Raw genomic sequence first — 26,213 nt, 5'->3', positions numbered from 1 at the left:
ATTAGAAGACTGAATAAAGCTTAAAACTGATTGGTATAATGGATTCTTTTAAAACCTTTATTCCAAAAAGGGGAAGTGACGGCCAGTTCTTCGTGCTCATGATCATTCAAAGTCATGTGAAACTCTACAGTGTCCTGAAGTTTTGAAATTGTAAATAGTAAAGCACGGTCTCGAACTCTCAGTGAGCCAGTGTTACAACTGGACCAGTGCACACGCTCCTGTGCAATAGTTTATATATATCTGATGGGGTATCTATGGTTACATGGTTATGGATTGTTCTATTTGCTTTTCCGTTGCAGTGTGCCATTATTGTCTAACGGTAAAACTTGAGATGGGCTGTAATGGATAAAAGCATGTTTTCGAATCAGTTCATTTCCTTGTCATTTTACTACCAAAACATTTCTTTCAGTTATATATTATGATTCAATTTTTGTTTTACATTTATTATTAAAAGAAGAATAGACTCCGCACCGCTTAAATGATGTAGGTTCATATGCACTTTTTTTCTTAAATTCGATAGAGCCTAAAATTGCTAGACGTTATTTACTCGTGTTCTTTATCCGTCAGTTTTGTACCATTTATAAGTGAATTATACATCACACACCTTTTTGAGTTTAATCTATACTAGGTCTAGGTCGATTGTGAAGCAAGTTCTGAAACTTATATATATCACTCTTGACACCTCATTCCTGATGGAATCTATTGCCAGGATAGAGCCAGTTTCATTTTTTAAAATGCTAAGCACTTAGCAGGGGAGGTACTGGTACCATTTTAAGGTCTTTGGTATGCCGCGCTGGGGATCGCACCAACGACGTCCCGCGCTGGAAACGGACACTCTATTACCTTTTCAAAGAAGTATTTTTGTTTTAAATTTCATGTATTTTTTCTCATTTAAAGAAAAGGCATAACATAGTGCATTCAGCTGCACAGGATATAATATTTTTCAGGTACATATTCAATTGGTTGTAACAATGCCTTTTCAATCATACTAATATTTTTGGTTACCATTTGAGCATAACTAACTCCTCTTTACCTAAGCGGCTTATTTGTTGATTTTCTTCATCTTACGGGGTACATGTATAGTTTTATAATAAATGTGATTGTATTATCATATTTATCATGGTATTTATAATTAGAATGCTTCGACAGGAGACACTGACCTAGGTCTGGAAACCCCGAGATTTAAACTAAGTCGATAATAAATACGATTATAAACGAGTTACTATTCTTTAACTGTGTTATCGCATGAAACATTTTACACAAATATATCGGCACTTTCTGTTCACTTTCAATACGAGCCGAATCATGAGAAAACCGACATAGTGCATTTGTGACCAGCATGTTCAGGGTCCTTGCTGTTTTGCTGTTCGCTAACGGTTTCTCTAACTACAATAGGCTTTGAAAGCGAACAGCATGGATCCTGACTTGATGGATGCTGGTTTGAAATGCACTATTTTGTTTTTCTCATGGTGCGACTCAATTATGTACTTTCAAGAAAAATATTACAAATTATGATAATTTATGTTTTGTATACATGTATTTTAAATGCATTTAAGTTTAAACCTTAAATAAAAAGTTTTGTTTTGTGTAACTTCTCCAAAACCATCTACCATTCAAAAGGACTTTTATAACTAAGTTGTTTAAAATTGTGCTACAGATCAAATGTGGACAGGGACAATCTCCCAAGCCTTGTCATAAAAATATAAGTTTTACCATTAGTATTAACCTGTGCATTTCTAGATTTCCAAAGCACCGTTACTAGTTGCAGGAATCCGTACATTGTATATCAATAAAGATTCCAACTAACCATTTTTTCTCATTCCTCTGAAAAGTTTAGGGAGACATTTCTGAATGTTAAAACATAAGAAAAAAAAACAAAATATATTTTATTAGCATCTTTTGCTGGTAATGTCAGGTTCCGCAAAACAGTAGCGGGCTCTGTTTGACCTAGTCTAGTCATGAGAAGTAATATGGGACTTGCAACATTAGTCACGTCCCTAGCATAGGTTTAAGCAGACCTTTTTTATTGACTCCATTATAAAAAGGAACACTCAGTCTTAGTATTTTACAACTGCAACAATACACACAAAGAATGCGGTTTTTATAGTTCTTAAAATCTATAAAGATTTGGAAGGAAACGTGGTAGTACTGATATATATAAAATAGCTGTTTTATAGTTTTCTCAAATTACATGTGGAATCATATCTGTCTTGTAAAGATCAAAGGAAATAAAGAGCAACTATGCTAGTCATAAATAATACATTCCATGCTTATTGTAGGTTAGTTTCAAAGTACAATCGGTATCGGAGCCGTTGCGCGCATCCTTGTGACAGCATTTATGCAAATTTGCGATTTACATTTCATTGAAATACTATATAACAGTTAGTGGCTATTATGTGGTATAAAGAGCTATCAGTGTCAATGTCAAGCGCCACTTTGTGAAAACGTTTCTGTAGGTTACAGGGGTGGTATAGTACGTCATCAACAGGTGCGCGCAACACTTCCCGATGCGGCTTTTTTTGTGTCAAAACATCTCGATTCGGTGAGTAAACTTGCGATTATTACATTGATAACCAATAGATTCGGAAATGACATATAGTCTAAAGTACCCGCACATGCGTCTAGTTCATCATATACGTTTGCATTTTTCAAGAAAGCCTTCCGTTTAAGAGAACATTCGTGCACAATGTACTTCATGGAAACACTTCCCTATTCACCACACCATTTTATGTCGCATTACAAGAGTTTACATGCATTTCTGATAAATCCAGTCATTGACGGGTGTTCTTTTATGGTAAACAGATGTCAGTGATACATTGGTTAGTCATTGGAATCTAAACTTTCCGAAAAATCAGTCAACTAAAATTTCGCCTTCCCGGTTCACCAACTGAATTGATGTCCTTCCCGGCTCACCAATTTCCAGCATGACTAACATCGGGCTGGTGCTCATGTAAATGTGATCACGCTTGCCTGGAAGATCTATTAACTGGAATAACTAATTGTTAGAGTGCTTGCACTAGATGGTCCGTAAACTTCATTTTAGCAATTGAAGATAATATTAAAAGAATGAGGCATATCTTGAACATATGTTGTATACTGTAAACGTGCATATGTATGATATATGTTCTATCATGTCCTTATATTTGTTATTTTAGGTACATGAAAGATGAAAAAGGAAACAAAACTTCTAGTCTGCATCAATGGTATTGTCAATATATGTTAAAAAGGATTGCTGAGTGATTGGCATGCATGACATAAATAACGTATTATGTTTTCCAAAAGCTGTACGACATAATATTTGAGAAGTGGAGAACATCCTCTTACGGAATTACCCCAGACAAGGATTTCAACACTCGGTTGCTGTTTGAAGTTATGGATATAAATAACTGATTTAATTTCAATAATTTTACAGTAGATAAACCTTAATCAGGGTTATAGTTAGATAGGCACTTCAACAGATGATAATATAAATATAAATAGAAAGTATTTTGGAAACCATTAGTTAACTTGTTACTCTAATTATTTTTTCATGATAACTATATATGGCGTGTCATCGAAAGTAGTCGAGTATGATGGCTTTGATTCCGAACTTGAATTCAAGGCAAGACCCGATGAGACAAATAAGAATATGCATTGATAATATGCTAAGTAAAGCAAAGTTATATAGTTAAATTATTATCATGTGCTGCTTTTTAAAGGAGCAACCTTTTAATATATTTTTAAAGGTATAAAATCGCATCAATGCAGTTTAATTTTTATGCTACTATTTAATTTTGTTTAACGTTTCAGGGGCCACGTGTTCATCACAATTGCTCGGGAAAAATGAGAAATGACTGTATCGCGCCAACGAAATGTTCTTATTAAGGGGTTTTAGATGTGCGCAGGGAAAGAACAAGAGTGACTGCAACCGAATTATAATTACAACGTAGTACAATGGGACATCGATTGAATCTACACTAGAAAGCGGTTCAGGATTTAAAATTTGACTAATGTTCAGATTTTGCTTGCAAATGTTAGTGAGCTTGAACAGTGGTAGGACAATTTTACTTGCAATGTAAATTATTTTATTTTTCTTAAACTGTTTAGTTGTTGAAAATGTTGTTGTATAAAAGATTATTTAAAGTAGGAAATTTTACTGTTTTTTTTTTATTGAAACCCTTACACAGTGGAAGCCATTGTGACATAAACATACGCACATACACTTTCAAGACATAGCAACATTTTCCTTGTTATCAGCTAATGTAATATATATACACACAAATCAACGAAAGTAGATTTATTACTTGATTTTAGCAATTGTAAATTTTATACACACATATACGAGTATAATGATGATTCATTAACTTTGGACGTAATTCTTTATAACTCAACATTTAAAAAAAATGAAATTCACCTTATGTTTCATTAAGATCGCATTTCTGACAAATTCGTTCCACATTGTATGCCTTAATTTTCTTCGATCAAGAAGTAGTGTACATCTCTATGTCGCATAATTATTCTGAACAATTGGAAATATTCAGACACGACAGGGAACCCTAAAATAATTACAAAACTTTTGTGGTAATTTTAGTGTAAAAGAAAAACGATAAAAGACTATTGATAATTTATTATCACATATTCTAAAACGCACAATACCCTCAACAGCATGGTTATTATGAAATTAAAGGCGTTTTATTCTAAATGGCTTTTTGTTTTCATCCACATTCTGAATAGACGACAGCAGCTTTCTGTGGAAAAAATGTCAAAGAATATGTCAACATCTACAGAGGAAGGAATTACACGGAAAAGAAATCTCTGAATGTTATTGATAAGTTACCGTTAAAACCAATTATTGCCATGATATACAGCATGTACATGTTTACTAATTATGAAAATTATAAAAAGGTTGAAGTGGAGATGCACTGCCTATACTTCAAAATCAACAAAAATCAGAATATAATAACTCTTGAAACCATTGAACTGGCAAATGTTGAGGTTTTGCGCAACTAAACTAATTATAACTCAGAAATTTCAATAAAACACACAAAAATTGATAAAGTGGCAATGTAGTATAATCTGTGAACGTTTATTGACCGAAAAATAGAGATAAAAAGAATGTTTACATTGTTGTGTTTTACCCGTTATGAGCAATAGTGTCAACTACATTTCATACTAAGTTTAATACTACTGTTGCCTTTCATCAATATTTAGAAGAAAAGAGAAGCAGTGACAAGACTCTGTGACTTCAACACAGACAGACAAAACAAAAAATGTTTCAATAAAAAATCACAACTGTTTGAAGGGCACCATTGTCACGCAAAATCACATTAAATTCCGTCTACAAAAGCTGTTCATGGCTAAATATTGTACGGTAGTGGTCACACGTAACAGTGAGCTGTTTTAAACGGTGTTTGCACATATTGCCAGTGAGTGAACCTCAAACAACGACTACTTTTGTGGTCTTCATTTCTGACTTTTTCACAAACATCCACAACAAGCAGGTATTGTTCTTTCTACAATTCTGATTTTTCTGACAAGTCATTTTAATCCCGAGAAATGCAGGAATTACTATATGCAGTTTATGTTCATCTGTCTACGGATATAATACTGCTGAACCCTAAGTGTTTTACTAAGCTTCATAATTTAATTCTGATAAACAGAATATCTCAGGTATTTCTGTTGTGATCTGAAAAAGAAAGAGTAAATCTTTCATAATATAGCCCTTGAAGGTAAATTAAGCAGTTTTACTGACATAAACATTGATTGCTAAATACTAGTTTTGCTGGTATGGCAACCAAAGTACCATGCGTGAAAATAAATTGAAAGGCTACATACATATAATTAAGTCAAACACGATGTCACAGGGGCGGTGAGCCGGGAAGTGCATCGTTTTACCTGGTGAACCGGGAAGGCGAAATTTTATATTACTGATTTCTTTGAAACTACAGATTCCGGTAATTAATTAAGGTATCACCGACCTCTGATTGCCATAAAAGAACACCCGTCAAGGCATTTAGTCATTAGAAATGCATGAAAACTCTTTTTATGCGATATAATATGGTGTGGTGAATAGGGAAGTGTTTCCATGAAGTGCACTGTGCTCTAATGTTCTCTTAAACGTAAGACTTTCTTGAAAAATGCAAACGTCAGTGATAAACTAGAGACACACGCGGGTACTTTAGGCTATATGTCATTTCCAAATCTATTCGTTACCAATAAAATAATCGCAAGTTTACTCACCGAATCGAGGTGTTTTGACATAAAAAAGCCGCATCGGGAAGTGTTGCGCGCACCTGTTGATGACGTACTATACCACCCCTGGGTTATGATGGATACAAAAGTGACAAAATTACTGACGTTTGGAATAATAGGAACTGTTTGGTTTTCTTATCAGAACACACAATTATTTGCGGTCTCGGCTCCAACTATAGGTAACGCTTTCTTTTGAACTATTACATAAACAAAAAAACGAAAAGTTAAAGGTTTTTGTCTATATGTTAAATGTATATTATAATCATTTAGATGAAGCTTCTTTGTCTCATTGTCGAATATGTCATTGTCACATTCTGTCACAGTGATTACTGATGTAACAAATATAGAAATACTATAGTACAAAACCGTGTGAAAGGATTTTTTTTACATATTTTATTTCAAATTATCTTAAGTGTTAATCATGCAATTGAAATACAGTGATAGATAAAAGTAATTTGATTACATTTGATTCTTAATTATTGTTATGACAATGGTTATAAGCACGACTACAGAAATGATGGCAGTAATGTTTATGTTGTACTGTTAAATTAGTAGTAATTTACGTTATTTGAAAGTAATCAAAAGTATAAACCAAAGTGGTATTTCACCAGGTATAAAAATATTAACCACATGAACTGTTACGGCTGATGAAAAAAGCAACGCTGCAAAAGAAGTTGGAATTATTGGACAGTAAACCTGTTATACAAACAGAAACAAGATAATATCCAGGTCGATTTAAAAAGATCGGTAAAAGTGTCCGCAATGTCAACAGGGCATTAGTGCCAGGTGGAATTTATTTATTGAAAAGAGATATTAACTCAAAATTTCGAAATACTTGTCTAACGTTTCTAGATAGCTACTCTAATTACAAAGTCGTAATTTCGAAGTAATAAATCAAAATTACGAGATATTAACTGAAAATTTCTAGATACTAATTTGATACTTTGTCTTTGAGTAACTCGGTCGAAATGTCGAATTACTAAGTTGAATTTTCGAGCAACGTATCTCGAAAGTTCGGCTACATGTGTAAATGTTGAGTTCTGCACAACCCGGGGCTAGAAGGCGAGGATGGTAGCATCCATTTCCACTACCGTCCATGAACAGGCTCAGTCAAACCGAGCCAGCAACATTTTCGTTTTTGTCGTGTTGAGCGACCTGTGGAGTTTCCACTTTTTCTGTTTTAATTACTTAACATTTCAAGTTGACTATATCGACTTTCGTGTGTCGAAATCGACATCTTAGATACAATATGGAAATTTCGCGTTTTAATGTCGAAGTTATGAATTCATAAGCAAGACGTACTTGGTACAAATGCTCTTCCGTAGCAATACCATATTTGTAATTCATATCCCTAACTTGATAATTCCCAAACAATTCAGACCATATATTTTTACAATAAATATGAATATACAAATACATATCTGCCGAAGTTAGTAAATGCACTGTTTTGGGCAAAATACCACAGCTACAGTTGAGAGGAGCGATCGCAGAAACCTTTTAACATTCTTTATCCTGTCACTTGCAGTATTTTCGACCCGATATCAGGGTGCCGTATATCTTTCTTGATATACCGTCAGTTGATCATGTGACCAGTGATATACGGTCAGTTGATCATGTGACCTTATGATCGATATTGTTGTCATAAGAAATTTTGCAACGAAACCATCATCACTTTGTTGGAAATGTCCGAACTAAGAAAATGAGTGGTCAAATAATGAGTTTTTATTTAAAAACGAAGAAGTTATTGCGATTTTGCCGGTAATCACGTCATTATATAAGTGACGTCATTACGAATATGACGTCATTAAATCGGTTGTCGCACACTTATTTTTGTAAAATAAATTGCCAAATATCGGAAAATGAAGTAATGACAAGATAAATAGAATAATAGGTTAGTGCCTAAGATGGAGGAAGTTTATCTGGCTCGGCTCCGGACGTTATCAGGTTCGCCTTCGGCTCACCCGATAACCTCCTCCACCTCGCCATATAAACTTTCTCATCTACGGCACTAACCTATGATTCTCTATTTATACATTTGAGGGATATATATTAATGCAAAATATCTATGCATGAATATGTCATCCAGCAAAATATGGATTCTATGATTTTCTGTTATGAATCTTAAATGAATACTCACAAATAACTATATGCACGAGTCTCAAATGACCCTATGCATTTGCAGTGATATGATATGCTTAATGCGGCAAATGTGTACATTTAATAATTCACTATAAACCCTTTGATAGTGATATTTCGCATTCATTTTGTCATCAGTCTTCTATTTGTACAGAATAAATGAATATTAGAAGAATATCCTAATGGAATATCTGAAAAGTATATGATATTTCTGTAATGATATGAATTCGACATTAAAATGTGTCTAGTCGATGCTTTGTCTATTCTGTTATGATTACTTTCTCTATCTTATGACTGAGTTAGATTGAATGTTTACTTCACAAGGAAAACAGATATATGTAAAATTATCAATCTAGCTTTTCTAAAAAACAAAAACGAGGATAAATTTCAAACAGGGAATGCCACGTTCCAGAAACGTAGCCTCCCCAAACGTTAACCCAGCATGCGGACACGCATACGACCAACACACACACGCACGCATGCGCGCGCGCGCACACACACATAAACACACATACAAAGCAAAACCACAAACACACACTGTCACACAAAGCAGACACACTAGGACAAAACGAACAAATTATGGAACACAGTGGGGCACCGCCTTGGAACGGTCAGTGGCAAAACCACCACTGGGGAGCTTAAACCGGTTTGTGGTGCGCACCTAACCTCACTCTTACCCCCCCCCCCCCCCCCCACCATGTTCCAAAGACAGGGAACAGTGCAAATAAAAGTAATCCCCGCCAGGTGAATCTCTAACACACGTTATGGAAACAAAAAGTAATGGTATGTAAAACACAAAAATGCCCCTGTATAATTATATAAAAAGCAAACCTTAAGAACCAAAAACGTATGTACTCAATGCCTTTGCAGAAGACAGAGCAACAAGAGAAACACCCTTAAGGGCCCGACGTAACAGGCCAGAAGACAGATATCAAAATAGTTCAGTCCTGGTGAGATTTAAAAGATCTTATCATAGAGTCCCCTCCCCCACACCTCCACTCTATCGTCAGACACAATCAAAGAGGGAAGTGTAGCGTCCAACTGTACACAGGTTGAACTCTAACCATGCGGTATGACTCAAAACAGTTGGTCGTAACTTCTTTTAATAAAACGTTTTATAATTTTACCAAATACAGTTTAGAAAATTACCATGACCCAAGATCTAACGAAGTTCGTACACCACATCCCCATAAAAAACAGACATTTTCAGTGTCTATTTTATCTCAGTGGTCTACTGAAGAATTCAAAATTACATATTATTCTTTATTACGTCATTTTCATATCTTTTAAATACCTCTCTGTTACACATTTATGACTGCAACCAACAAAAGTGTGTTATCTTCACCGTTAATTTTAAATCTAAGTGCAAAGTTAAGATTTATAATATTATATTCTAGTCATTGGTAATTGTGTGACATATTTGTATACAGAACAAATAGCTATTATTTAAATTCCTCTAAAGCAAGGCAATCAGGCGGGTCAATGCAGAGGTTTTTTCTTGAATTACATTTGCTTTCCATTGATTTGTATAATAAAAAAACTAACAGTGAACGGTTTTACATCAGTTTCTTTTGACGTCTTTTAAAAGGGAATTTATTTTTAAAATCTAAAAAAGATAGTTTGCGAATATGCTTTTGAGTAATGCCCTGCCCAGCTGGATCAATTAGAATACTATTTTGATTTACATTTACGGTTACTTTCGAATGTCCTCAACCATTGTCCTCAACCAAAATCGGGGCCTCCGTGCCCGAGTGGTTAAGGTAGCTGACTTCAAATCACTTGTCTCTCATCGTTGTGGGTTCGAGCCTCACTCGGGGCGTTGAATTCTTCATGTGAGGAAGCCATCCAGCTGGCTTACGGAAGGTCGGTGGTGGATTTACCCAGGTGCCCGCTCGTGATGAAATAATGCACCATATGACCTATGATTGTGTGGGTGCGACGTTAAACCCTATAAAATAAATCAACCAAAATAAAATAACCACTATTAAGACTCTTTATTAAAATTTCCGGTTAAAAGATTTGTTATATTTGTTATATTTTACTGGTCTGTTTTCAACTTACCCTTGCTGGACTAATTATTGTAACGTTTAAACAAATACTGGGAAAATTAATTTCTGATTGTATAGAATAAAACTTTTGAACGTCTTGCCGGTTAATAGTCAAAAGGATACTGCTAATTGTTTTTTCTGTTAAATATAACGAATGCAAAATACAAAATACTATTATATGAAGACATTTTCACCACTGTGGCTCAGTATGGAAACTATAGATTGAAACAGAAGAACGCTTTCAAAAAGTGCATTGATACATTACAGTATCAGCACCAAGATCTTAACATTTCTATAATGTATATCCCTGTAACAGATCTTTTTTTTAAACAATTGCGGAAACAATATTTCGCTAAATAACTGCAATGATAATTAGCAGTTATATGGAACAATCGTAGGCAAGTTTGAGTAGTCTGTGTTAAAGGTGTTCGGATTTTGCTGACATAGTTCCTCGTATTTGAAAACAAAATCCGTCTGTTTCATTTATTGTGAGAAGAAATTAAGAAAAACGGAATGTCATTGCAAAGTTGTGTTAATCTGGTGATAAATATATTATTAGAATTAATAGAGCGAGCCACTTTGTTTATGAGATATTTTCCAAAATAATGCTTTCACATATTTGATGTAAAAATGACATTGAGGACAGCTTTGATTCAGATATAACAGAAGATTCTGTGGATGCATGAATTACAATAAACCTTTAAAGTAAAATGATTTCTTGAAGTTCATTGAACAAAGATTGCTTTGTAGAACATTAAAGCAATAAATTGATACGTTCATTGGACATAACGTATATTGAAATAAAGCATTTATTTGAATTTAATTGGACATTTTATGCAATCACTTGAATAATTCAAGAATTTGCTTGTGAAATTACTCTGCAATGAACCATATTTCGTTGTCCATCGATTTTTAATAGAGTTCGTTCTATTCATGTCTGTGCACTTGTATTTACTGCATGTATTGATTTAAAAACATATTAACTAACATGGGCAAAACCAGATGAAAGTTAACGTTCTGTTATTAAATGCATGTTTAAATATTCATAAATAAAACCATGTTAAGACTAAATGACCTATTGAACCGCCTCTTGCTTTACATGTTTACTTTGGACGTTTAATAGTACAGGAATACTTCAGTTTCCGTACAATTTCATTATCATCGCCCATGTTTTTTCCTAGTATTCGGTAATGCAATTTGATACTTCAGCAGTTTAGTTCACAGAATCATATGCACCATAAAATGGTGTTTCTTCTAGTATACTAGTTAAAACATATTATACTGCACTCATTATGTATTTACCTTTACAAGTTAATTTTAATGTAGATTTTCAGACAATTTGTATTTTGTTATTAAATAATGACTCTACTTTAAACGTTAAGTAAACATTTACTTGGAACAGTCACAGATTTTGGCTGCAAATTTCTTGACCCTCTAAGCTATAGGTTTAAAGTGCGTTTCCCGTTCAGTGTGATTGTAGGTGAGGAAGTCAAGAATATACCTACAATACATGAGTTTTACTGGAATAAAATTTGTAAAATAAGCATTTGACCTATACTTAGGATGACATGGCAGAGAATTCCTTGCAAACAATAAGCATAGTTTTACATAAACGAATAGATATATAATATACATTAATATCTTAATAATAATGATTAATATTTTCTTAAATGTTGTATCATGATGCAAAATGCATTCATATGTTTAGCTCTTACATATCATAAATCTGAAAATGTACCTTAAATGCAACAAAGTGGTCATTGCAAAAAAAAAAATCGTGATAAAATTGTCCGTTCGTAAAACGTTTGGTTTTTTTTATTAAATATTTCTTGATTTTTGCCGGTAACAATAAGGGGACAAAATTAGAAAAAAAATATATTAAGTAGTTTTCCCTTTCATCTACTTTGTACACGATTTGGTTTTTAATTTGTAAATTTGTTTATCGTTTTAAATCTCTACAACTGAATAAACGATTATTTTAAATTCAAATGGAGGTTCCTTGTAACAAAGCGGAAGCAACCCGTTCGGAAGCCTATGTCCCTTTAATTGTATCAAAGCCGTGACCTAGGGAAGAACGGCTCAGTTACAAATGGACACTTAGTTAACTTCTATCGATTATAGACTTCTATCGATTATAGTGACAGCACTATATTGGTTAGGCATTTGCCTTCTACATTATATCATGATTTTTAACCTTTATCAAAATCCGTTTCATTGCGTACGATTTGGAAAGCACCACACATAATTTAATACTACTAGACTCTAAGACATTTGTCTAATCAAAGGTGTTTTTAATCAAACTACGGAAATCTAGATGGCCAAGAGGCCCTAGGATTTCAAAGACTTTGTTGTTCGATTACTAATCATAATGACAACTTTGAATTGTCACACTATATCGATTAATAGAATGAATCAGATTAAGTTTGTAAACACGTTGATTGATTTTGAGCAGTGGATACGTTTCTCTAGAACTATATGGATACAGGAGTAACACTACTACTAATGTAAAGAAATTACAGAAACTGTTTAAATGAAGGAACATTCCCTCATTGCCGTTTTCAATGTTTGCATTGATTGTAAAAGTAGTATATAATGATGTAAATTTTGTGCAGAATGAATTTCTTTCCGTGTCATATTTAATATGATAATCTCAATCACGGTTTTGAAAAATGTCGTCAGAGAGTATTAAAGATGATATCATGCGTTTGCTTATCTCAGATATATCTTAATTGGTTTTGAAATTTTATACGTAAGCCATCGTTCTACTTCAATATGTATGTCAAACTCACTAATATTACAAACTGTGTAGATACATTATAGGCACTCTCTATAAAAGTGTCATTACATGACTTCTTACAATCGAAACTATGAAAATAAATTTCTGATGTTATTTGATAACACACTTATACGGACCTCGGGCAATAGTTTTAACTACTGGTCACCAAGCCATACAAGAAGTTCACACAATTACCAGAATATATGTGAGTCAGTTATCTGTCTGGTAAAATCATTCTTGCACATCGTATTGACTAACTTCATAACTATACAGTTAAACAGATATAGAAACCTAAAAGAAGCATTATACAGTGAGGGGATTCCAACTTTCTAGACCCTACTCTTCCATGAAAATCATCAGAACTATTTGCCACTGGTATAAACGCGTTTTCAGATGAAACTGCAATTTTACTATCCTTTACTACATATCTACTAAAGTTTTCGTAAAATCATGTAATGCTTCCTTCGAAATTTCGTTTTGAAATATGAAATGCTTAAAGTATTAAGACAAAGCGACCTGTTTATAAGACGGCAAAATATATAAAATCTTAGGACAATTCGTGCGAATATTAAACTTTCACTCTTGTATTAGAACGGAACCATTTCTAAAGATGTACTAAATTCAAATGACATGCTACTGTTACTTATTTAATCAAATATGTTGTCATAGAAATTGCTAGAGATTAATCTGCAGGAAGGGTTTTACTTCCAGAGATATAATATCAATGTATTTTAAACGTCGTTTTTCATTTGCAAGATCCTTCGTATGTTTTTATGTTCTGGGTTAGACGTAGGGCTAGTAACGAGAAAAGTGTTTTGTAAATTTGTATACATTTTAGTTTGCAAATTAAAGATGAATGTACATGAACGGTGGATGGCTTTCCTAGCACCTCAGGCTAGAGTTTTAGCCATTGTCGCCTCCAAGGAGCCAGGAACTCCAACAAATATATATTCATTAATTGTGAACAATAAATACTCATAGGCAGGTATCCTTTCAAAAATAATTATTCAATATAAATGCCTAATAATTACATCTTCAAATATCAATATAATACGAAACAACCACTTGCTGCTTTTTTGTTGACTATGAAAATGTTTGATCACTTTGAAGTCAATTTGCAGAAAAAATGACATCTTTATCTCTTGTATCTGCACATTTAAATATATCGAAATGGAATATCTCTAGATTAATGTAATATGATATGTTTTAATGATTGCATTGCCCTGAAATGGTGTATGTGGAAAATTTCTAAACCTGCTTAATTAATACGCCAAATTCGAAAGTTCACGTAACATGTTCATCAATGCGTTTAAGGTTCTCACACATTCTAAGTATGTGGCTTCGGCTGTAAGCAGCAAACTATGTTTTTGCATCCACGTTTTGCCAAGTTGGAAATTACTGTTTGCGTAAGGCGGTCAAAAATTCCAGGGAAACGGCAGGCGTCAAAGGGCAGTCTTTGGTCTTCCGTGAAGGTCAATTGTTTACCATTATGATACCATTTTAGTCGATGACTAGTTTTTAGATTTTAAACTATTTGGTTAACAGGGTACCAGATTTACTTATTTTACTTTAGTTTTGGCTGATGTTTCGACTCTTAAGCACTTCAAAACAACAAATCAATATCGAGGTAGAATTTTCTCCCACACGCGCGCAAAGATGACCACTTTCCAAGCTTGGCATAGAGTGTATACATGTAACTAAAAGTAAGTGAAAATAAGTGTCAGATAATGGACCATGCACAAAATGCTGAATTTTTTGATTACTTTAAACGTCTTGCAAGGATTAGCTCGTGGACAATTATTCGTTATTTAACGAACTTTCAATGTATCAAATCCATATGTTTACGAATTAAAAGAATAATTATCTATCCTTAAATGTATATGAAAGACCCGCGTAAGTTCGAGGTTCAAATTAAGTACACCAAGACTCGTTCATTGCAACGCTGATATTATATAAAATATCTCATATATCTGTTATCTTAAATTTGTTGGAGAATACTCGTATTTTAAAACTCTTTGCACATTTAAATGTCAGTCGCTGAAAATCGTGACGACTGTCCGTAAATTTCATGCCACGGTTTTTTTTGTTTGTTTAGTTTTTAGTTGTGACGACGCTAGAATATCACTCAGACACATACCGTCTTGCAGCAATGAAGGAGAAACTGGAACGGTGTCCGTCACGGTCTTGAGTTTGTTGATTCCATTGACGACGGATTTGACACTTCCTAGTGCAAGACCTGGGGCCTTTAGCTCGCCTTTCGTCACAAATTATCAATGTGCCTTTATTGGTCAGTTCTTCTGTTCTTAGCACTGACCGATAAGATACCATCTACACACCATTGATCAAACTTTGATCTCAACACTTTCTTCTGCCCTTTGTAACACTAGCGCATAAGTTCAGACACAATGCAAATCATTCACTGTTAATCCAAAATTTTAGCGTTAAAATAATTTATTCCAACGTGAACATTATGTAATCTGAGAAGGTGCCTAAACGTAGCGCGTCAAAACAATAATTGACCGCTCCAGACAAACAGAGCCGTAAAGAGAGGGTAAGAGGCACCATAGGAGCACGAAGCAGCAGAGCATTCTTTGTCTGAATATAGTTAAGGAGCTTCATTACATTTAAAATCTTAGATAAAGACATGCTCGACATTTTGTATTCACAGAATCATTTTCAGTCTGAACAGTAGAGGATAACGCCGTCAATTTTTATCAACAAGTAAAATTTTGAGAATTCTTTTATTTATTACAAGCATGCCTATTATTTGAAAGAAACAAACCTGATATCAACTGATGACAGGATGTAAACGTTAACAAAGACTGTTTTTTCTTTGTTTTTCTGTCTATAAAAATGTGCCAGGGTCATTATGGAGCTTCTTCGCATATGACTACAGCAGTGTATAAATTTATCTTTTTTTTGTGTGTGTTTCCCTTGTTAAGCTGAAACTACTTTAGTTACATTGAACAATAACTATTCTGCCCATATGATACATGAACCTGATATAGAGAACTAAGAAGATACGTTCTAGATCGACTAAAAACCAGATTGTTCGATATAGAAACACAACGATTCCATATATCTACTGAAGTGAGCACCGGGCATCTGTAATTTATAACTCCCACTTGATGATTTCTATTGTTAAACATGATATGTGTTAATGTGTTTACAGTAACATGTCAGCAATAGTTGGTAAACAATATTCTCGAGGCAAACAATAGAAACATTTGTTCTTATGAAAGATCATAGTTGCTGTGAACGATCATAGAACCAGGATACTTTTACAAGTGAGTTTGTTTTCATACCTCAACAGACTAACAATATTAAATGTACTGTCTAAATGGAATATTACATTTGTTTACGTTCGTATATTTTTGTTATTGCTTGCAGTTCTCAATAACAACACACTATAGTGGACGCAACTTGACCCCGATGGTTGACCTTTGTATTTTAATACGTAATGAGGCAAAACCTACTACTGAACAGGAGTGTTTGTTAAACGCTTGTACGGTAACGCTTCTTATATACACAGTATTGTCGAGCAATATTTGCTAAAAAAAGAAAAGAAAAACAAAAACAAAAAACAAAAACACGAGCTGCACAAGAAAATGAAAATAAATGTGCGTACTGGAAAGTTTTAACTGATCCAGTACATATTTAACACACTAATTAGATATACGGCTACACCCCTTATTTCTACAATGAAATAATCGATATGAATAATCAGCCAAAAGGCCAACCATCGCGGTCAAGTTGCGACTACTATATCTCAGATTAGAAAACAATGATGGCAGACAGAACTTTTGTTTTGAGTTTTGAAAATATATTAAGGCATCACATTTAAGAATACTAAAGATGTAAATGAGAGAATAATTATAACAAAGAAGTACACGTACATGTGAAATAGATCAATATCAAACAAAAAAGATCTTCGTCGTTTTCTTTTTATTCATTTCTGTTCATATCTACCTATTATGATATAAACGCGCATATCGAAGCTTTTGAACTACACCATGAACACCCTGGTAACAGAGTCTCATTCACATCAGAGTATTATGAAAATAAACAATATACGAGATGTAACTTTAATTTCTGTGGCAGTGAAAAAAAACAAGGATGAATATCCAACAGGGAAATAGAAAAGCCACGTTCAAAAACGCATCCTTCCCAAACGTAAACCCAGCACGCGGAGGCGCACAAGACCAACACGCACGCACACACGCACGCACTCACGCACGCACGCACGCACACACACACAAGGACAAAACGAACCGGTTTATGGTGCACCTAACCTCACTCTTACCCCTACCATGTTTCAAAGTCACAGGACAGTGTAAATAAAAGTAATCCCCGCCAGGTGAAACCCTTACATACGCAAAGGCAACAGAAGGCATGTAATGTAAAACACAAAAATGATCTTGTATATTTATATAAATGCAATCCTTAAGAACCTAAAACGCATGTACTCAATGCCTTTGCAGAAGACAGAGCAACAAGGGAAACACCCTTAAGGATCCGACGACAGAAATCAAAATAGCTCAGTCCCGGTGGGATTTAAGAACTACCTATCATACAGTCCCAGACACAATCATAGAGGAAAGCGTAGCGTCTAACTGTAGAAGGGCTGAACACATGTGGTGTGTCTCAGAAGAGATGGCTCATACGTTTAATAACGTTATTAAACAAAATTGAAAAATTGCAATGACCGAAATACGAAAGTCACGATTTCTAAACTTGGATCATATTTATATTTATCGTTTGACTGTGTGCTTCTGTACGTATTTCAAATTCTGTTCAGGTTTTGCAATGTGAAACGCGCGTTGGTTTTCTTTCTTTCTTTTCCATCAAATAGTAGATTAACGAATAGCTACACTCAAACAATAACTCCTATGAACTTTGATATCTGAAGTTGTGTTTTATTTAACTACCAGGTGAAACATTTGTAAGATACTATACAATAAATAGGTTTGTAAACTACAATGCAATAAAAACGACTGTAAACTACAATGCAGTAAAGACGTGTTAAATCAAAATGCTGTTGAGACATTTGTAAACTAAAAATGTTGCAAGACTGTAAACCTCGTTGGAGTGAACACGTTTTTAAACTATAAAGCAGTAAATACGTTTTAAACTATAAAGCAGTAACTACGTTTGTAAACTACAATGAGGTAAATATATTTGAAAACTACATTGTACAATACAGTAAAGAGGTCTTTAAATCTTAATGTAGTAAAGATGTTTGTAAACTACAATGAAGTAAAAACGATTGTAAACTAAAATGCAGTAACGCAGTAAACTGATTTTACTAATATGCTTTCATAAATTGTTAAAACGTTTAACATAATAAGAAAATAAAATATTACTTACTTAGAGTATCAACAAAATAATGTTAGTTTGTCTTTTCATATTCAAAAGACATTGAAATCTGTTTAACAATGATGCATGACGTAACCTTTGACAAAGTGAACTCATATTTTGTGACAACTGAATCCATTCAATATTTCTGAAACTGAAGCATTTACTATGAAGTTGATAAAATATATTCTCATTGTAAGCATATTAAACAATAATTGAAGTTAACCGAAAATAAATACTGTAAGAATATACATGCACAAATGTCTCTTATAAGGAAATTAAAGCAGTTGCTTACTGTGACATGAACAAATATACCATGTAAGATGCATAATTAAGCGTTCACATGTAACTTATTGATATATAATATTGTAAGCTTATTAAAGCAGTAACGCTGATGAAACAATTTATCATAAGCAATTCATCTAATAATAAAAGATTTGTTTGTGAAATTAATCGTGATTTGAAACATGTTAAGAGTCATTGATTGGAACTAATTTCATTATATTCATCACAGTACAATTGCATTTGCTGCACGCATTGATTTCTTAACATAAATGTACAGAATATGACAAATTTACAGTTCTGACATATATCACATTTTTTAATTTTAAATAAAAAAGTGTAAAGGAGTTCTAAGTATACTATGGTTGGGTCTTGGATTACATGTGTTCTGTTGTCGTTTAATATTACAATATTTCAAGTTTCATGTAATTACAGTCAAACCTTCGAGCTTACCTCTATAGTATCAGGTAATGCATATATATTTAAGTTAATATATAATAATCAGCTAATAAGACGTTCTTACACAGAATTTAGTTTAAATCATTTTTATTTTAAAATTTGAGGTTGATTTTAAGACAATTTATGTCTGGTATCATAAATTTAATATTTGAAATTACTTGCCAACCGCACTGCGTTATATTTTCTTTGTACTTTAGCGTGAAGCACCCACCTAACTTATTCAAAGATGGTTGTTCATTGATTGCATGAAACCGGGTAATTGTTTTTCTACAAAATTAAATTTAACTCGGAACTGTGCCAGGAAAATGCACAGAGTGGAGGATATCATACACATTTTCAAGACAAAATAGGCAAACAGGCATATAACGGGACCCATGATAAAATCGGAAGCATGTCTGCGAAAATATTAAAAGGATATAGATCTATTGATGTTTAGCTAATTACCATATTAAGGAATGTCAATCAATTTTCGATGTTTTGTATATATACGTTCCTGTTCTTTTTACGAGGGTCCTGCAAAAAGTTCTGTCACTAATGGGCTTTCGTTGTTTTATCCCATGTATTTTAAACGATTCATTGCACTTGAATGGTGTGTCCAGTAACTAACGGCATCCGTTTATTTCAAATTGCTTTTCAAATGACCGAGTTATTTCAAATTAAAATACATGCAGTCATATACACTGACCAATGTACATTGTATAATGGACGAAAAGGCTGAACCATTCGTAGCTATATTAAATGCCACATAAGGCTTGATATAGATTTAAAGCAGATATTTGATTAATTGTGTGGTATATACGGACTTCAGGCTATTTCAATGCGCACAGTTTTAAACTTTTGAAAACATACAAAGGCTGTGAGAGTCGGGTTATTTCTAATTTGCTACAGGGCGGGTGATCACGTGACTTTTGTTTAAGATCACATTGTGTCCACCTTAACGGCTGCCCCCATGTACTAGAAGTTTTTCTGTGTATTTTTCTGCAATGTCTCATCATATTTGAATATATTTTACTGGCCATGTTCCAGCCAACAACTTTCAGGTTCCAACGATGTATTATTTTGCTATGTGATTGTTGCCGCTATGTGAGTGTTACCCTGCAGAGATTTTCGAAGCAGTGATTTTTCTCTTGAAATAGTGTGGTCACATTGAGTCCAAAATTCCAAAAACATACTTTATGCATTTTAACATTTGTTGTTGGTACATGTAGAAATCGATTGAAAATGAACCGCAATCATGTATTTTGCTTCACAAGTGACTTGTGTATATAGCAAGTAATTCCAGTCTTCTACATAATAATGAGTCTTTGTATGTGTTTTAGTGTTGCCATTCATTAAAGATATATATAAAAGTACTAAATCGGTAATCCAGCAGCACTTTTGGGCTTGTCACATAATGGCTAAAGGGAAAACATCCTTTTTTCAAAGTAAAGTGTCATTTTCATTTTTCTGTAAGCTAGTTCCTGTTTTTACATCATTCTGGACCTATTCTTGACATTTTGTACCGTTTTCGAGGAGACTTTTTGCATTTATAGATATAGCTCTGGACGGACAACGCTAAAACTACATCCCTCCTCCTTCGGTGGGGGATAACAAAGGCTGTAACTTGGAAATACTTACATAATTAAGTTATTTTGTTACAATTCGTCACAAATTAAAATTTTATTATAGCAATGACAAACTTCAACAAAATTCTAAAGTCAAATAAACTCTCAAATCTGTATTACATGTAATTTTAACCAAGAGTTCTCTGACATATTTATGTAAGTACATTTGAAAAAGTAATTTGTAGCTCACCTGAGCCAAAGGCTCAGGGTGAGCTATTGTGACCGCTCACCGTCCGGCGTCCGTCCTTCCGTCCACACTTTCCTTTAAACAACATCTCCTCCTAAAGCACCTGGCCAATTTTGATGAAATTTCACTAGGGTGTTGCTTGGATAGTCTTCTTTAAAATGTGTTCAAAGAACTGAATTCCACACAGAATTCCACACAGAACTCTGGTTGCCATGGCAACCAAAGGAAAAACTTAAAAAGTCTTCTTGTCCAAAACCACAGGACTTAGGGCTTTTATAGTTGGTATGTAACATCATCTAGTAGTCTTCTTTCAAGGTTATTCAACTTATTCCCCTAGAGTCAAATATAGCCCCACCCTGGGGGTCACATGGTTAACATAGACTTATACAGGGAAAACTTTGAAAATCTTCTTGTCCAAAACCACAGGAGTATCTAGTGATTCTCAACAAAGATTGTTCAAATTATACCCCTAGGATCAAATATGGCCCCGCCCCGGGGGTCACATTGCTTATATTAGCTTGTATAGGGAAAAACTTTGAATATCTTCTTGTAAAAACCACAGGGCCTAGGGCTTTGATATTTTTGTGTATCATCATCTAGTGGTCTTCTACCAAGTTTGTCCAAATTATCCCCCTGGGGTCAAATACAGCCACGCCAAGGTGGCCCCTTGTTTTACATAGACTTACCTGTTTTTGAGGCAGTGGCAAAGAAATATAGACCACAAGCATGATGTGTGATACAGATTTCAATATTCGTCTAGAATTGTCTTAATCATGGCCTATTGACCTACTGTCTTGTTTTTTAAGGTACAGCATAGAAATTTGGACGACGTTTATAACTTCTGATACTGATTTCAATACTCATTTTTTATATTCTTTACCCTGAACTGCTGACCTACTTTCTTGTTTTTGAAGCTACAGCAAAACATTTTGGACAACCAGTTTAATTTTAAGCAGATTTCTGTAGTTACCTTGAATAATCTTTACAATTACCTACTCACCTAGTTTTTGTCAGTGAAGCGTATGGAAAGATATTTGTTTAAGCATGCAACTAAACTCTGGTCAGTGATATAGGGCCATCATGGCCCTCTTGTTTATTTTCACCACAGAAATTGGAGAAATGCCCATACGCATTTCACTGACATGAAATTCTTAAGTAAAATAAATGAAAAGGCAAAGGAAGAAGAATCTAGATGTTGAAACCAGATACGTGATGAACGGATACGTTACCAATATTTCAAATTCGGAATAAGTTTTGGGCCTTATGGATGCAAAAGTGATGGAATTAATATCAGATATTCACTGAATAGATGCAAAAAATGCCAGAAATGTTGAGTTTACACGACATCACTTAGGTGTACATGAAATTTTAGAATTTGATACATATTAATGCATCTTTGGTCAAAATCTTACAACACCTATCACTTTTATAATCTTTCACTTTGGTGAAAAATCAAATTTTATCTAGTTTAATGTTACTGTGTAGTATCTGAAAATATGCTAGTTTGAAAATACATTTTAAAGTGTATTTATTTAATGATACTGAAAATTCCAAAACCAGATACGTTACTATCAAGCTCTTTTTAATATAGGGCATTGATTTTGAGTATCCTCTATAAATGAAATAAAACGTATTATTTGTCATATTCAGATTTCTTAATGTATAGTAACGTAAATTTTGGATCCTAAACATAAGTAGCAGCTTAAACATCATTATATAGTATCATAAATATGACAGTTAAAATTCAGTCATACTTGATTTGATATTTGTGCACTACGAGTGCACGCATCGATACATGAGGTATTCAGTAACGTATCTGACACTATTTAAAACAGATTTACTTACTGCATAAAAATTTTAATAATTAAAATGAAACAATTCATGACCGCTAAATATAAAATCTAGTTGTCTCAACGATTAATTTATACAAAGTTTTGGTTACAGATTTCGATAAAAAATCCAAAGTTAACGTATCTGATTATTTTTAAGAACATTATAAATGATGTCAATTTGTGCATTTACAGCCAAACATGATGTCTAAGATCTCTCAGGTGGTATAGGCTGATCGGCAGCTGCGATTACACTATGTTTTACAGAGGTCCTACAGAGGTCAGTCTCAGATAGTGACAATTTGTTTGAGTTGTACTCCCCCTTCTGAAACATTTATTACATACTTTCAGTGATTATATGATATAAAGTACATCACTTATGCATTTCCAAAAACGCAGAATTATGTGACATTCTGAATTTAAAATATCTGTAACGTATCTGTTCATCACGTATCTGGTTTCACCATCTAAATTCTTCTTCCTTTTCATTTCATTTACGTAAAGATACAGTATTTCATGTTAGTGAAATGCGTATCCGCAATTTTTCTATTCTGTGAGGGAAAAAATAATCGATTGCTGATTGTGAATTCATGCATCAATCATTCAATAATGTATGTGGCTTTTGTTATTATAACATACTATTTATCATGTCACCTTTCAAACATTAATCCCCGGAATATTGTAGAAAAAACGCATACACACTTACAAGTCGCATGTGAAGCAAAATACATGACTGTGGTGCATTTTCAATCGATTTCTACCAACAACAAACCTGTTAAAATGCATAAAAAGTGTTTTTGGAATTTTGGACTCAATGTAACCACACTATTTCTACGCGTTTCATGAAACTAGTGTTTTTCTGATCAGTCATTTCTGGGCATTGTCCTCGTTTCGGCGTTGGTTTGATTTCTAGCTTCGTCTTAAATACTGGTTACTTTTACCAACACAAAAGTTAGTTCTTGTTTTCTTTATTCATATAAAACACAGAATTGCCACTTAAACTGTCTGGACTGTTTAACTTAAGAACAATTTAACTTCAATTTATTTCTTAGTTCATTTTGCTTGCGGTTGGCAAGAGGTTTAGTAACAACTGCTTACAAACCAAAACAAAACAACCTCCCAATATTTAGCCCATGGAGAGATGTCTCGTTATATAAACACTAATCATCGTAACTTGTTAACATACAGGAATGGTACGACATGGGAACAGAAGTGTCGCCGTGGAAACACAAAACATTCGCAGTTGTAACGTGACATATATATGGTATTACGTCGATTTTGCAGAGATCTTTAAAATTTATGCAGCAGGTTTGTGCACTTTTTCATATCATTATTGCAAATAGAAGGTGCAATTATACGTAAAAACTAGATACATTAAGTTATATTTTCAAGGCCTGATGAAATCATTGTTCTTTTTCTTAAAGGGCCTTGAAGCCTGTTTTCGACATTATTTAGATGTGACTTAACCACTGTTGCGGTATTAAATATCAATCCCTCCATATGTTGATACCGGAAAATAACAGAATACATTTAATTTAAATATCACTACAGAAGTTCAAAGGGCGGATGAATCACCTCAGGCACAATGTTTATTTGAAATTTTCAAATGGCTAGTAGACCGAACCCGTCTTGATTGCAAACCTCTCAGTCAAATGTATTGTGTTTTGTTATTTAAAGATCAGTGAAGTGACATAATTTATTAATATTCAGTGCCCCGTTTCTCTTTGACGAGTGTCAGCATTACATGTAGCTGTCTTCTACATACATGTATGTATCATAGACGATGCTTTTATTAAATAATTGATGCATTGATTGATGCAATCATTAGTATATTAATTGATGCAATGATTGGAGTATTAATTGATGCATTGATTGGTGCAATCATTAGTGTATTGATTGGTGTATTGATTGAAAATGTTTTGACAGGATAAATAGGTCATTTCTTTGGCAAAAATTAACAACAGAAAGAGTAAGCTCTAGAATGGTCAAAGCAATTAAATCTATGTATAATATTGTATAATATTGTGCGTTCATGTATTAAATACAAAAATCAAATATCTGAACCTATTGTTTCAAATTTCGGCGTAAAACAGGGGGACCCTAGCTCTTCTTTGATGTTTATGATGTTCGTGAATGATATTGTTGATAATATAAACTCTGATTTAGATGGAATATTTTCATACGAAGACTTAATATTATTTCTCATCTTGTATGCAGACGACCAAGTGCTCTTTGCTACTTCACACCAGAAACTTTACAATCGATGTTACATGACGTTGAAATATATTGTAATACATGGGGATTAAAGATCAATACTACGAAGACTAAGGTTATGATTTTTGAAAAAAGTACTAGACACACTCATTATGACTTTTCTTTATATAATACAAAATTAGAGATTGTAACGTCATTTAAATATTTGGGGGTATACTTCTTTAAAAATGGAAGTTGGCATAGAACACAAAAATGCATAGCAGAGCATGCGTCTAAGGCTATGCATAAATTGTTTACAATTTTTAATAGTTACGAATTTTCAATGAGCGAAAAATGTATATTGTTTGATTCAATAGTTGCTACTGTTCTTAACTACTGCTCTGAAATTTGGGGTATGAATGATGGGAAAGACATTGAAATTATTCACACCAAGTTTTGTCGTAAACTTTTGTGCGTTAATAAATCAACCAACTTGATTGGTCTGTATGGAGAACTAGGAAGAGTTCCCATGATAATATATAGAAAGATAAATATGGTACGCTACTGGTTTCGTTTACTGAATTCAAATGAAAACTCATTACAAAAAAGAATTTATCATATGCTGCGTAACGATGCGAATAATAATATTACATATAATAATTCAAACTGGGCGTTTCAAATAAAGATATTGTTAGAAAACCTGGGATTGTCGGATATATGGATAAGTCAAGATAGTAACAGTATTTCTTTTTCTACTATAAAACAGAGAATATTAGACAATTATTATCAAACTTGGTATGCTAGCATTAACAATTCTCAACGATTACTCTCTTACAGTAGATTTAAACATTCATTTAATCCTGAAAAGTACTTAAATATAATTGAAGATAAAAAGTTTCGAATTGCTCTTAGTAGATTTAGGTTATCGTCACATAATTTGGAAATAGAAAGAGGTAGATATAACAACACGGATCGAAATGATAGAAAATGTAAATTTTGTAATCTTAATTCTTTAGAAAATGAATATCACTTTCTTCTTGTATGTCCGTTATATATAGAATTACGAAGAAAATATTTAAAACCATATTATTGTAGATGGCCCACTCTAAATAA

This window comes from Mercenaria mercenaria, chromosome 7 (genome assembly GCF_021730395.1).
Source record: "Mercenaria mercenaria strain notata chromosome 7, MADL_Memer_1, whole genome shotgun sequence".
NCBI classification, from domain to species: domain Eukaryota; kingdom Metazoa; phylum Mollusca; class Bivalvia; order Venerida; family Veneridae; genus Mercenaria; species Mercenaria mercenaria.
The sequence above is the reverse complement of the archived record's forward strand: the minus strand, read 5'-3'. Positions refer to the sequence as shown.